Below are 12,236 nucleotides of genomic sequence, written 5' to 3' on the forward strand. Positions count from 1 at the left end.
ACCATTTCTCTATTTCTAAGTTCATTATGAATAATAATGTTAATAGTAAGTTAAAACGAGTTAACACGTACCTTAGGCATCACTGATTATCTATACAGATTTATCATTTAATTATCCTCATCACTAACCTAGAGAGGGTCCTTTCCCCATGTTGTGCAATCCGAGTATCCCGAGATGAAGATATAAAGTTTATGTTAATAATAATTACCTGCAGACCTATCTATGTTAGAAAATTGTTTAAAGAACTTTGTTGTTAAAGAATATATAAGCAAAGAACAAAGGTCTGACAAAGTTGGAAGATAATTTTGGAATTGGTTTAGTAATGAAGTTTAGTTAATTTGAGACAAAAATAATGATAGTTAAATAAGCAAGAAATAAGACAAAAAGAGTAGTAACTCATGTATTGGAAATCTTGAGTGCTTAACGATTTCGATAAACTAAAATAGTGATCATAACAGTTTCAGGCCCCCCCCCCTTTTTCTTTTCTGTTCATTTAAATTCTGAAGTGTCCTGAACTGATTTGACTAGCAAAGTTAAAGTCAATATAAAACCAAAATTTATTAGTGTTTTACCTTTTTCGAAATTGACATTGTATGTATGTTTCGAAAGTGCTATTTCTAGGGTAACCTATGCCCGATTTTAATCAGATCAATAGACAGTACGAAGTTTGTAGTAAACATTATAGTGTATTGTTGTGTATTTATGGCTTATTCACATTAGTACAAAAAATGGTTCAAAATGGCTCTGAGCACTATGGGACTCAACTGCTGTGGTCATAAGTCCCCTAGAACTTAGAACTACTTAAACCTAACTAACCTAAGGACAGCACACAACACCCAGCCATCACGAGGCAGAGAAAATCCCAGACCCCCACATTAGTACAGAAAGTGAAATCATTAGTTCAGTAGATTTTCTGGTTCTAAAATTTACCACATTATGCAGTGCTATTACGTGTTGTTTTGTATGAACATACATCAACTTGTACTGGGAAGAAACTCAGTTAATGCCTAATTAAGCTGGCGACCGTATTATTAACAATTTGGTAGCATCTGCTGTGTCGTTTCTTGTCCGTCCTAACATGTAGTTGCACTTCAGACTTGCTTGACGCATCATTGTTGTTACTGAGTGGGTGAAAGTCTGATTTTGCCTCCATTCAGGTACTCGCGGTCAACATATATACCAAAATCCTTTCTTATAAGGTGAAGCCCGTCAACTTACCATAGTACAGGCTTTAATAAGTATCGTGCGCGATAGCGTAGTGTTACACACTTAATTTCCAACGTCCTTCTATAACACTATATCTCAAACGCTTCATCTCTTACGGTTGCCACACAGCCCATGATTCACTTCTACTTTTCCAAATTGTTCAATCAGTAGAATGAGTGGTGAAAATCGATCAGTATTTGACTTACAGAGATCACAAAACGGATTATTTGCTGACTAGTGAACGGTGACGATTGTTATTGCCCCGATGTGGTTTCCGCGGAAACCAAGCAGTTGACAACGGTCGCCGTGTCGGCATCGTTCCCCTCGCTGCAGTCGCAGAGCGGACGTTTACGAAACGTGAGTACTTCAGCACATTCCGCCTCTGCTAAGTAGTGCTGGCGCTGAGTCCCTTGCTGGCTTCACAGTGTTGCTTTAGTGTGACGGTACGAATATTGAAAAATAGTGCCACCTGAGTACGCGAACAGTAGGGTAATGATAGATTCCGAGTGAGATTGTCAATCATAGTTTGGATCAAAAAGAATTTCGGCAGAAATTGTAATATTTAGGCGATTTATCTTTCTTTTTTATATACGGCTATCATTTTTTAAAAATTAGTTCTGCGTTATATTTTACACTACAGGTTTGCAGATTTTTGTAAGACACTCGATTCGTGTTTATTTCCGATAAATATCTGAAGTTCTCATCGTAATAGCCGTTTAGACTTACTCATGATACATAGATATTTTCGTAAGCGTGCGTCGCAGCCTTCACTTGACCTATATGGCAAAATAATTTTTTTTACGCAATATCCATTACAGCTTTGGAGAGCCTTTTAACGAATCTATGATCAATTTACATTATTTCCAAGAAACGTGTCTCTTAATAATCTTTAGTTGAACATCGTAGTTGTAACTCAAAATATTTCTTTTCCCGATTCAGTAGATTCTCGTCGTCAGAACTGACTGTTTTATTTAGTTTCAAAATATGGCCAAGGATATGACGCTATAGTCGCCACGTTGTTTATGTCGACGCATGTTTACTTTGTCAGTTACCGTAATTAGAACTTTATCTATTTCTTCGACATCGCCGATTACAATCATCTCAACCAATAAAGAGACTGTAAATAGCGTATATTCTACAGCGTCGTGATACAAATGGCCGTTCCCAAAGGACAATTACTGCTGAAGCTTGAAATGTGTACTGCGCTATTTGAAAATGGATTAATGGGCTGCCATCGAAGGCTGACGACACATCGTTTCTGACACCCGACATTGTTACTCTCGGGTCCCCCTCGCCCCAACTGAAGAATGGGATACAGCCCGTAGGCTTTGACCAATGATATCATAGTTTACTCACAGATATCAATGTCGATATTTTCGAGAATAAATTGGTATTCTTCTGTGGTGAGGCATCATCGTTGTAAACTGAAATAAAAGAATGAGTTTTTAAAAGACAGGACTAGGCAATGTATACGATTTTTGTCGCTTGTATTAATTTAAATAATTTGTCCGTTCCAATTCATTTGGTTCTTATTTTCATTCTTAGTGAGTTAGAGATATTTTGGAAGAATTGTTTTTCATTCTGGTCAATTTTTAATTTTTGATCTTCGTTTCTAGGTATGGATTTATCTACCTTAATTACATTATGCGATACAAATAAACAGTTGTCACTTTTTTCTGCCTCAGCTAGCACTAGTATTACTACAATATTTTTCAGTCGATAGTAGTACTATCGAAGGTGGAAAGACCGACACACGAAAAATTTGTATCCCGTACTTCAGTTGACCTACAGGGTGTAAATTTTAAGTTGGCAAACCAAAATAACTCGAAAAATAAGCTTCACACGAAAAAATGTGTAGAATCCATAGTTGATTATTTTCGAGAGGGACATCTGCTGGTGCTAAAATTAGCCCGCCACCCCAGCCCCTGGGGGTGGGGCGGGAGGCAACTTTAAAATTTCAAATGGGAACCCTAATTTTTTATTGCAGAATCAGATTCTACATAAAAAACTACGTAAGTTTTGTCTTAAACATTTGTTCTGATTCTTGGTAATTGGCGCTGTAATTCAAGAAAATCCATATTCTTATTTTTGCGTGGAAAATGGTTATGAATAAATAAAAAATACTTATTTACTTCGTAAATTTTGATTCGCTAAAACTAAAAATCTCCCTCTCTCCCATGGGGTGGGGTTTGAGAGAGAGGAACTAGAGTTTTACAAATGTTGATCAAAATATTAATTTTTTCCGCAGATTCAGATACGTTTGGGTCTACATATGTATAACTCTGATTCCTCTCTCTCTAACCCCACCCTATGGGGAGAGAGTGAGAGTTTTAGTTCTAGCGAATCAAAATTTACGAAGCGAATAAGTATTTTTTGTTTATCCGTAACCATTTTCTTCAAAAAAATTAGAACATGGATTTTCTTTAATTACAGCGCCAATTACCAAGAATCAAAACAAATGTTTAAGACAAAATGTACGTAGTTTTTTATGTAGAATCTAATTCTGCAATAAAAAATGGGGGTCCCATTTAAAATTTTAAAGTTGCCTCCCGCACCACTGCCAGGGGGCTGGGGTGGTGGGCTAATTTTAGCACCAGCAGATGTCCCCCTCGAAAATAGCCAACTTTGGATACCACACATTTTTTTGTGTGAAGCTTATTTTTCGAGTTATTTTGATTTATCAACTTAAAATTTACACCCTGTATATAAAACCACACGAAGAATAGGATACTAGTACTAGTAAAGACGAAAAAAGCGACTTACATAACATTGGCATCCTGTACCTCATTTGAACTACGTAGGTAGTCTCCTTTTCTTCAGTTGACCTACATAGGTCAACAGAAGAATAGGATACAAATTTTTCGTATGTCGCTTTTTTCGACTTCGCTAGCACTAGTATCTTGTTCTTCAGTTGACTTGTATAGTTCAAATGAAGAGCCTTAGTAGTTCACCTGAGGTACAGGATTCCAGTGCTAGGTTAGGTTAGGTTAGGTTAGGTTAGGTTCGGTTAGGTTCACTAGAAGTAGTGTCCTATTCTTCAGTTGACCTATGTACGAGGGTTGGAACTTCAATAGTGGCAACTATTTATTTACGGCTCGTACAAAATAAAGTGTTTCGAAGTTTTACTGACCTTGAAAGTAGTCACCAGCATTGTGCAAGTTTTTTTCCAAAAATAGAGGCAAAAGTGATGACACTTTCTGCTGGACCTGACCATCATTTTGCAGGACAACGCTCAAGCACTTACAGTGCAAGCTGTTACCGATTTGTTTGAGTGATGGGGGTGATGAGTGCTATACCACTTACTGCACTCCCCTGACTTAAGCCCTCGTAAGTTCAACTCAGTTTCTAAACTGAAGGAAACACTTTGCGAGGTGCCGGGGCTAGTAGTGTATTTATCACTAAATTCTACTAGAATCCACATGTGTAAATCATGCTCTAAGCCCCCCCTATTCTAACTCCGACTTTTGCTGTTGCACAAGGATAAAACAAATACGCGAACTGACTCTAATCAACCCTGCTAGTGGAGTAGAAGAGAGTTTGGCACCTGCAATAATTTAATTTGATAAATAAGTTAAATAAACAAAGGTTTCATTAGCATAGTGAGGAATGATAGGGTTGCTCTATTGATTAACAGAAAGAAAGTTCTGTCCAAAATAACAATATGATTTATTAAGATTAAACGCAGAATAGTAAAAGAGACACAGGAAATATAAAACATCAAATTGGCTAAAATTGGAGATTCATACAAACACAGTAAAGGTGAAGTTGTCCCTAACTTAGATCGTGAGGTTTAAGACGAAGTGGTATGTGGAGCCAATTCCTTTCCACTCAAATCTCAAGAGAGACACACAGCTAACCCAATAGTAATTGCTGCTACTCGAAACTGAACAAAGTTAGAAAAGGATGAACAGGCGCGCTCTGCTGAGCTCTGATTATCACCTAGGAAAATCCCTATCTGCCGGTGCTGCGGACGTACATTACCAACAGTCTTCTTATCTCTCAGAACACGATCTGGCGTACCGCAGGCGAGGGCTGGTTGCTCCGACGTCCTCGACCGAAAGGCGACTGCCGACTACCCAGAGCACCCGTACAGGCCGAACACCGAACATTCCCGCCCCCACGACAGTGGCCGTGGTTACGTTCCAATCAGCAACTCGAAAACCGGCGGAAATTCCACTCCATTGCCGGAGCACTACCATTCCACGAATGGAGATTCTTGGCGCCAATTTCTGTGCTGATTTTGCAGAAAGTGCGGGAATTTTCCCGCCACAACTGCGTGGGTACACAAGTCATTCCCACGCCTCGCTGGTAGCCCGCCAGAAAGTGTTTTCGCAAAGTTTCTCTGAAGTAACGGAACCTCTAGCCCAGCCGCTACTTCACACCCCAGCGGGCGTGTCTCTTGACAATGTCGGCGTCTGAAAAGCATTCACTCGACTGCCTCACACACGTCGGCTTAACTCTCTCCAGTTCCACAGAGCCCGCCTGTCACCGGCCCACCCGGGTGACGAGAGACGCTGCGTGGGAAGTACGCGTGTTAAGGAAAAGCAACCCTCCACCGCATGCAACTAGAGAGGAGAATCGTAAGATAGAAATATGAGAGGGGGCTCATGCCACCTCTCAACTTCACGGCACTCGCTTCAGATCTGCTACGAAATCGTCGGGCAATAGATCGCGCCGCTCGAACTGTCACCACAACTAGCACTGCTAAGAGTATCCTACGACCTCCACATCGTTGGTAACGGGTTATACACAATGCTTGTGACTACTTTGAAGGTCAGTTAAGCTTTGAAACACGTATCTATTTTGTACGAGCTGTAAATAAATAGTTGCCACAGTTAAAGTTCCAACCCTCCTAGGTCAACTGAAGTACGGGACAAAAAATTTACGTATATCGAGTTTTTTTGCCTTGTCTAACACTGTATCCTACGAGGGTTGACTAAAAAGTAATGCTTCCATCTTAGTAACTGTGGTGTCACCGCCAGACACCACACTTGCTAGGTGGTAGCCTTTAAATCGGCCGCGGTCCGTTAGTATACGTGGGGCGCGCGTGTCGCCACTATCAGTGATTGCAGACCGAGCGCCGCCACACGGCAGGCCTAGAGAGACTTCCTAGCATTCGCCCCAGTTGTACAACCGACTTTGCTAGAGATGGTTCACTGACAAAATACGCTCTCATTTGCCGAGACGATAGTTTAACATAGCCTTCAGCTACGTCATTTGCTACGACCTAGCAAGGCGCCATTATCAGTTACTATTGATATTATGAATCATGTACCGTCAAGACCGACGTTCTTCATTAACGGATTAAAGTTAAGTATTCCACCAGCTACGTCCGTTTTTCTAAATTCTAATTTCCTTGTCCTGTTCCAGACCTCACGCCAGCCTGCGTGAGCTAAAACGCGTGCCTTTCGGCCTCCTCTATTAACACGGTGTTGGCTCTCCTGCCAACCAAAACAGTAACTCTTCAACAGTTGGCAGCATTGGTATGCAGCAGGTACTAGCTTTTCCCGTAGCCTCTTCTCTAGTTCCAGTTGGCGGGAAGCATTAGCATTAAACGGTTGTGTTGTTACAGTGTAAAGTATGGAAGCCAGCGCTGATAGTCGGTGAATGCGATTTAAGCAACGTGCAGCCATTGAATTCTTGACAGCAGAATGTGTCACCCCAAAGGAGATTCATCAGAGAATGAAAGCTCTTTATGGTGATTGTGTTGATGTGAGTGCTGTGCGGTTGTGTTGATGTGAGTACTGTGCGTCGTTGGGCGAGTAAGGTTAAAGATGTTGAGACGGGAACATCTGACCTGCGTGACAAACAAAGTGTTGGACGTCCTGTGACAAAAACCATCGAGTTTCACAAGCAAAATGTTGACAGGTTGATTCAGGACGATTGCTTGCAGTTTCTCTCTGAGTGATACGACGATCGTCCTGAATCAGTTTAGATTTCAGTATCTTGAAAGTAGCATACAAGAAGCGTCAAATAAGCGCACAATGCGCTACAGGCTTTCATATGCAAATAATAAACACTTTATTGTAGACGCACAAAGCCCCTTGGGGTAAGGTCATCTCCATTGCATACAAAGAACGAAAGATAATGCGGGTTATTCAGTCAAATATAGCATTAGTAACTTGGTTTGTTTCTCAGAAGATCGTATTACACTTCGTTTAAGAAGAGGAATGTATCCCGATAGGTTCGGAGAATGGCAGTGGCAGGAAGGTGGCGTATGGAGATAACGATTTATCTTTCCGAAATATCACTGCTCAAGTTGGTCGAGATTTCATGACTGTGCGGAACTCAGCTTTCCCTTTTCTCACGTGATATCCTGCGAAAAATGACTGAAGGGTAACAAGCGGGTTCCATATTCCTATATTTCTGGAAAGTGTTTGGCACGGTGCCCCACTGCAGACTGTTAACGAAGTCCCGGGCATACGGAATAGATTCCCAGGTCTGCGAGTGGCTCGAAGACTTCTTATGTTCATCAGACAAGCGTATTGTAAGGAGTGTTCCAGGGAAGTGTGTTCTCTATAGACATAAACGATCTGGCGCTCAGAGTGAATCAGCTGTTTGCTGATGACGCTGTGGGGTATGGGAAGGTGTCCTCGTTCAGTGACTGTAGGAGAATACAAGATGACTCAGACTTAATTTCCAGTCGGCGTAACAAGTGGCAGCTTGCTCTAAATGACGTAAGCTAATGGAGAAGAATAAGAAAAACAGTTCCATAATGTTCGAATAAAGCATCAGTAGTGTGACACAGCTACGTGGATTAAATATGTAGGCGTAACGTTGCAAAACTATATCATCATCATCATCATCATCATCATCATCATCATCATCATTTAAGACTGATTATGCCTTTCAGCGTTCAGTCTGGAGCATAGTCCCCCTTATAAAATTCCTCCATGATCCCCTATTCGGTGCTAACATTGGTGCCTCTTCTGATGTTAAACCTATTACTTCAAAATCATTCTTAACCGAATCCAGGTACCTTCTCCTTGGTCTGCCCCGACTCCTCCTACCCTCTACTGCTGAACCCATGAGTCTCTTGGGTAACCTTGCTTCTCCCATGCGTGTAACATGACCCCACCATCTAAGCCTGTTCGCCCCGACTGCTACATCTATACAGTTCATTCCCAGTTTTTCTTTGATTTCCTCATTGTGGACACCCTCCTGCCATTGTTCCCATCTACTAGTACCTGCAATCATCCTAGCTACTTTCATATCCGTAACCTCAACCTTGTTGATAAGGTAACCTGAATCCACCCAGCTTTCACTCCCATACAACAAAGTTGGTCGAAAGATTGAACGGTGCACAGATAACTTAGTCTTGGTATTGACTTCCTTCTTGCAGAAGAGAGTAGATCGTAGCTGAGCGCTCACTGCATTAGCTTTGCTACACCTCGCTTCCAGTTCTTTCACTATGTTGCCATCCTGTGAGAATATGCATCCTAAGTACTTGAAACCGTCCACCTGTTCTAACTTTGTTCCTCCTATTTGGCACTCAATCCATTAATATTTCTTTCCCACTGACATTATTTTCGTTTTGGAGATGCTAATCTTCATACCATAGTCCTTACATTTCTGATCTAGCTCTGAAATATTACTTTGTAAGCTATGAATCGAATCTGCCATCACAACTAAGTCATCCGCATATGCAAGACTGCTTATTTTGTGTTCACATATCTTAATCTCACCCAGCCAGTCTATTGTTTTCAACATATGATCCATAAATAATATGAACAACAGTGGAGACAGGTTGCAGCCTTGTCTTACCCCTGAAACTACTCTGAACCATGAACTCAATTTACCGTCAACTCTAAATGCTGCCTGACTATCCATGTAAAGACCTTTAATTGCTTGCAAAAGTTTGCCTCCTATTCCATAATCTCGTAGAACAGACACTAACTTCCTCCTAGGAACCCGGTCATATGCCTTTTCTAGATCTATAAAGCATAGATACAATTCCCTGTTCCACTCATAACACTTCTCCATTATTTGCCGTAAGCTAAAAATCTGGTCCTGACAACCTCTAGGAGGCCTAAACCCACACTGATTTTCATCCAATTGGTCCTCAACTAATACTCGCACTTTCCTTTCAACAATACCTGAGAAGATTTTACCCACAAAGCTGATTAAAGAGATACCTCTGTAGTTGTTACAATCTTTTCTGTTTCCATGTTTAAAGATTGGTGTCATTACTGCTTTTGTCCAGTCTGATGGAACCTGTCCCGATCCCCAGGCCAATTCAAGTATCCTGTGTAGCCATTTAAGACCTGACATTCCACTGTATTTGATGAGTTCCGACTTAATTTCATCCACCCCAGCTGCTTTATTGCACTGCAATCTATTGACCATTTTCTCCACTTCCTCAAATGTGATCCTATTTCCATCATCATTCCTATCCCATTCTACCTCGAAATCTGAAACATTCCTGATCGTATTTTCACCTACATTGAGCAACTCTTCAAAATATTCCCTCCATCTGCCCAAGGCATCCACAGGGTTCACCAGCAGTTTTCCTGACCTGTCCAAAATACTTGTCATTTCCTTCTTACCTCCCTTTCGAAGACTGCTAATTACACTCCAGAATGGTTTTCCAGCAGCTTGACCCATAGTCTCCAACCTGTTTCCAAAGTCTTCCCAAGATTTCTTCTTGGATGCTGCAATTATCTGTTTGGCTTTGTTTCTTTCTTCAACATAACTTTCTCTGTCTACCTGAGTTCTAGTATGTACCATTTTTGATACGCCTTCTTCTTCCTTTTACAGGCTGCCTTGACTACGCCATTCCACCAAGCTGTTTGCTTCATCCTACTTTTACACACTACTGTTCCAAGACATTTTTTAGCCACTTCGAGTACTGCGTCCCTGTACCTTGTCCATTCCTTTTCCAATGACTGTAATTGACTACATTCAACTAACTGGTACCTTTCTGAGATCGCTGTTATGTACTTGTGCCTGATTTCCTTATCCTGAAGTTTCTCCACTCTTATCCTCCTACATATGGACCTGACCTCCTGCACTTTCGGCCTCACAATCCCAATTTCACTGCAGATTAAATAATGATCAGTGTCATCAAAGAATCCCCTGAATACACGTGTGTCCCTCACAGCCTTCCTGAATTCCTGATCTGTTATTATATAGTCAATGACAGATCTGGTTCCCCTGCCTTCCCAAGTATACCGGTGAATATCCTTATGTTTAAAAAAGGAGATTGTGATTACTAAGCCCATACTGGCACAGAAATCCGAGAGTTGTTTCCCGTTCCTGTTGGCCTCCATATCCTCACCAAATTTACCCATAACCTTTTCATACCCTTTTGTTCGATTTCCAATCCTGGCGTTAAAATCACCCATGAGCAGAACACTGTCCTTGTCCTTTACTCTAACAACTACATCACTGAGTGCCTCATAAAAACTATCCATCTTATCTAGATCTGTCCATTCACAATGCGAATATACTGACACAATCCTAATTTTCTTGCTAGACACTGTCAAAACTATCCACATCAGTCGTTCGTTTACATACCTTATTGCAACTACGCTGGGTTCCATTTCTTTCCTGATGTAAAGCACTACACCCCATTGTGCTATTCCTGCTTTGACTCCTGACAGGTAGACCTTGTATTCTCCCACTTCCTCTTCTTTCTCACCCCTTACCCGAATGTCACTAACAGCTAAAACGTCCAGCCCCATCTTACTTGCAGCCTCTGCCAGCTCTACCTTCTTCCCAGAGTAGCCCCCATTGATATTAATAGCTCCCCATCTCATTACCATTTGTTTGCCAAGTAGTATCTTAGGAGTCCCTGGTTTGTCAGTTAGAGGTGGGACTCCGTCACCTCCAAAATCGGAGGCATTTTGCTCTGATTGTTGCCAGCATCATATTTAAAGTACCAGGGAAGCAGGTTGCTAGCCTTACTTGCCCCGAGTCCCATTGGGTTTTACCCCTAACGGCTGAGGGACTAACCGGTGGATTTGGTAGTCTTTGCCGTATGAGCACAAAGGTGACCACGACTCAGAATATGTCCGAGATGCCCAGCCTTATTCCAAAGTAACTGGTATCCCGACTGTCGGGACCACTTACTTGGCCACTCATACGTTGCCCGTGGTTCATGAACTAGGACATGACTAGAGGAACCCACACCATGAACCACTAACTACGTATATGGAACGAGCAAATAAGGGCGGTAAAATGAAAAGTGAATGGTGGACTTCAGTTTATTGGAAGAATTTTATGGATGTGTAACACATCTATAAAGGAGACAGCATATATAACACTAGTGCGATCCGTTATTTTGTATTGCTCGTGTGTTTGGGATCATCACCAAGTCGGAGTAAAGGAAGACTTCGAAGACTTTAGAGATGGGCTGTTTGATTGGTTACCGGTAGGTCTGACCAACAAGTGAGTATTATAGAGATGCTTCATAAACTCAAATGGGAGTCCTTGGAGGGAAGATGACGTTCTTTTCCCAGAACAGTATTGAGAAAATTTAGAAAACCAGCGTTTGACACTGACTCCAGAACGATACAACTGCTGCCAACGTACAACTTGCGCAAGGACCACGAAGATAAGAGTAGATAAATTAGGATTCGTATGGAGGAATATATATAGTTGTTTTCTCCCCTCTCTGTTTGCAAGTGAAACAGGAAAGAAAATGAGTAGTAGTAGTGGAAGGTATCCTCCGCCATGCACCATACGGTGGCTTGCAAAGTATGTACGTAGATTGTCAAGCGAATATGGAGTCCATGGGCTCAGGAGGACCAGTTTCGACGCCATGAAGGGTTGCGACCTCCAGTAATTAGCGGCAGGGAGAAAAAGGCCCGTTCGTTCAGCCGAGCAGCACCGTATTGCAATGTCACATACCTTGAGTCGGGAAACGGGCATTTTTGCAGCAATACCAGTGCCCACACACACACAGCGACGACGTCTGGAGCACCGCGGAATCTCGAAACAAACACGCCACTAACGTCCAACGGTACCGACCGACGACCGTGTTATCCTTCGCCCATGGGCTTCACTGGATGCAGGTATGGAGGAGCACG

Source organism: Schistocerca nitens, chromosome 9, assembly GCF_023898315.1.
Source record: "Schistocerca nitens isolate TAMUIC-IGC-003100 chromosome 9, iqSchNite1.1, whole genome shotgun sequence".
NCBI lineage: Eukaryota > Metazoa > Arthropoda > Insecta > Orthoptera > Acrididae > Schistocerca > Schistocerca nitens.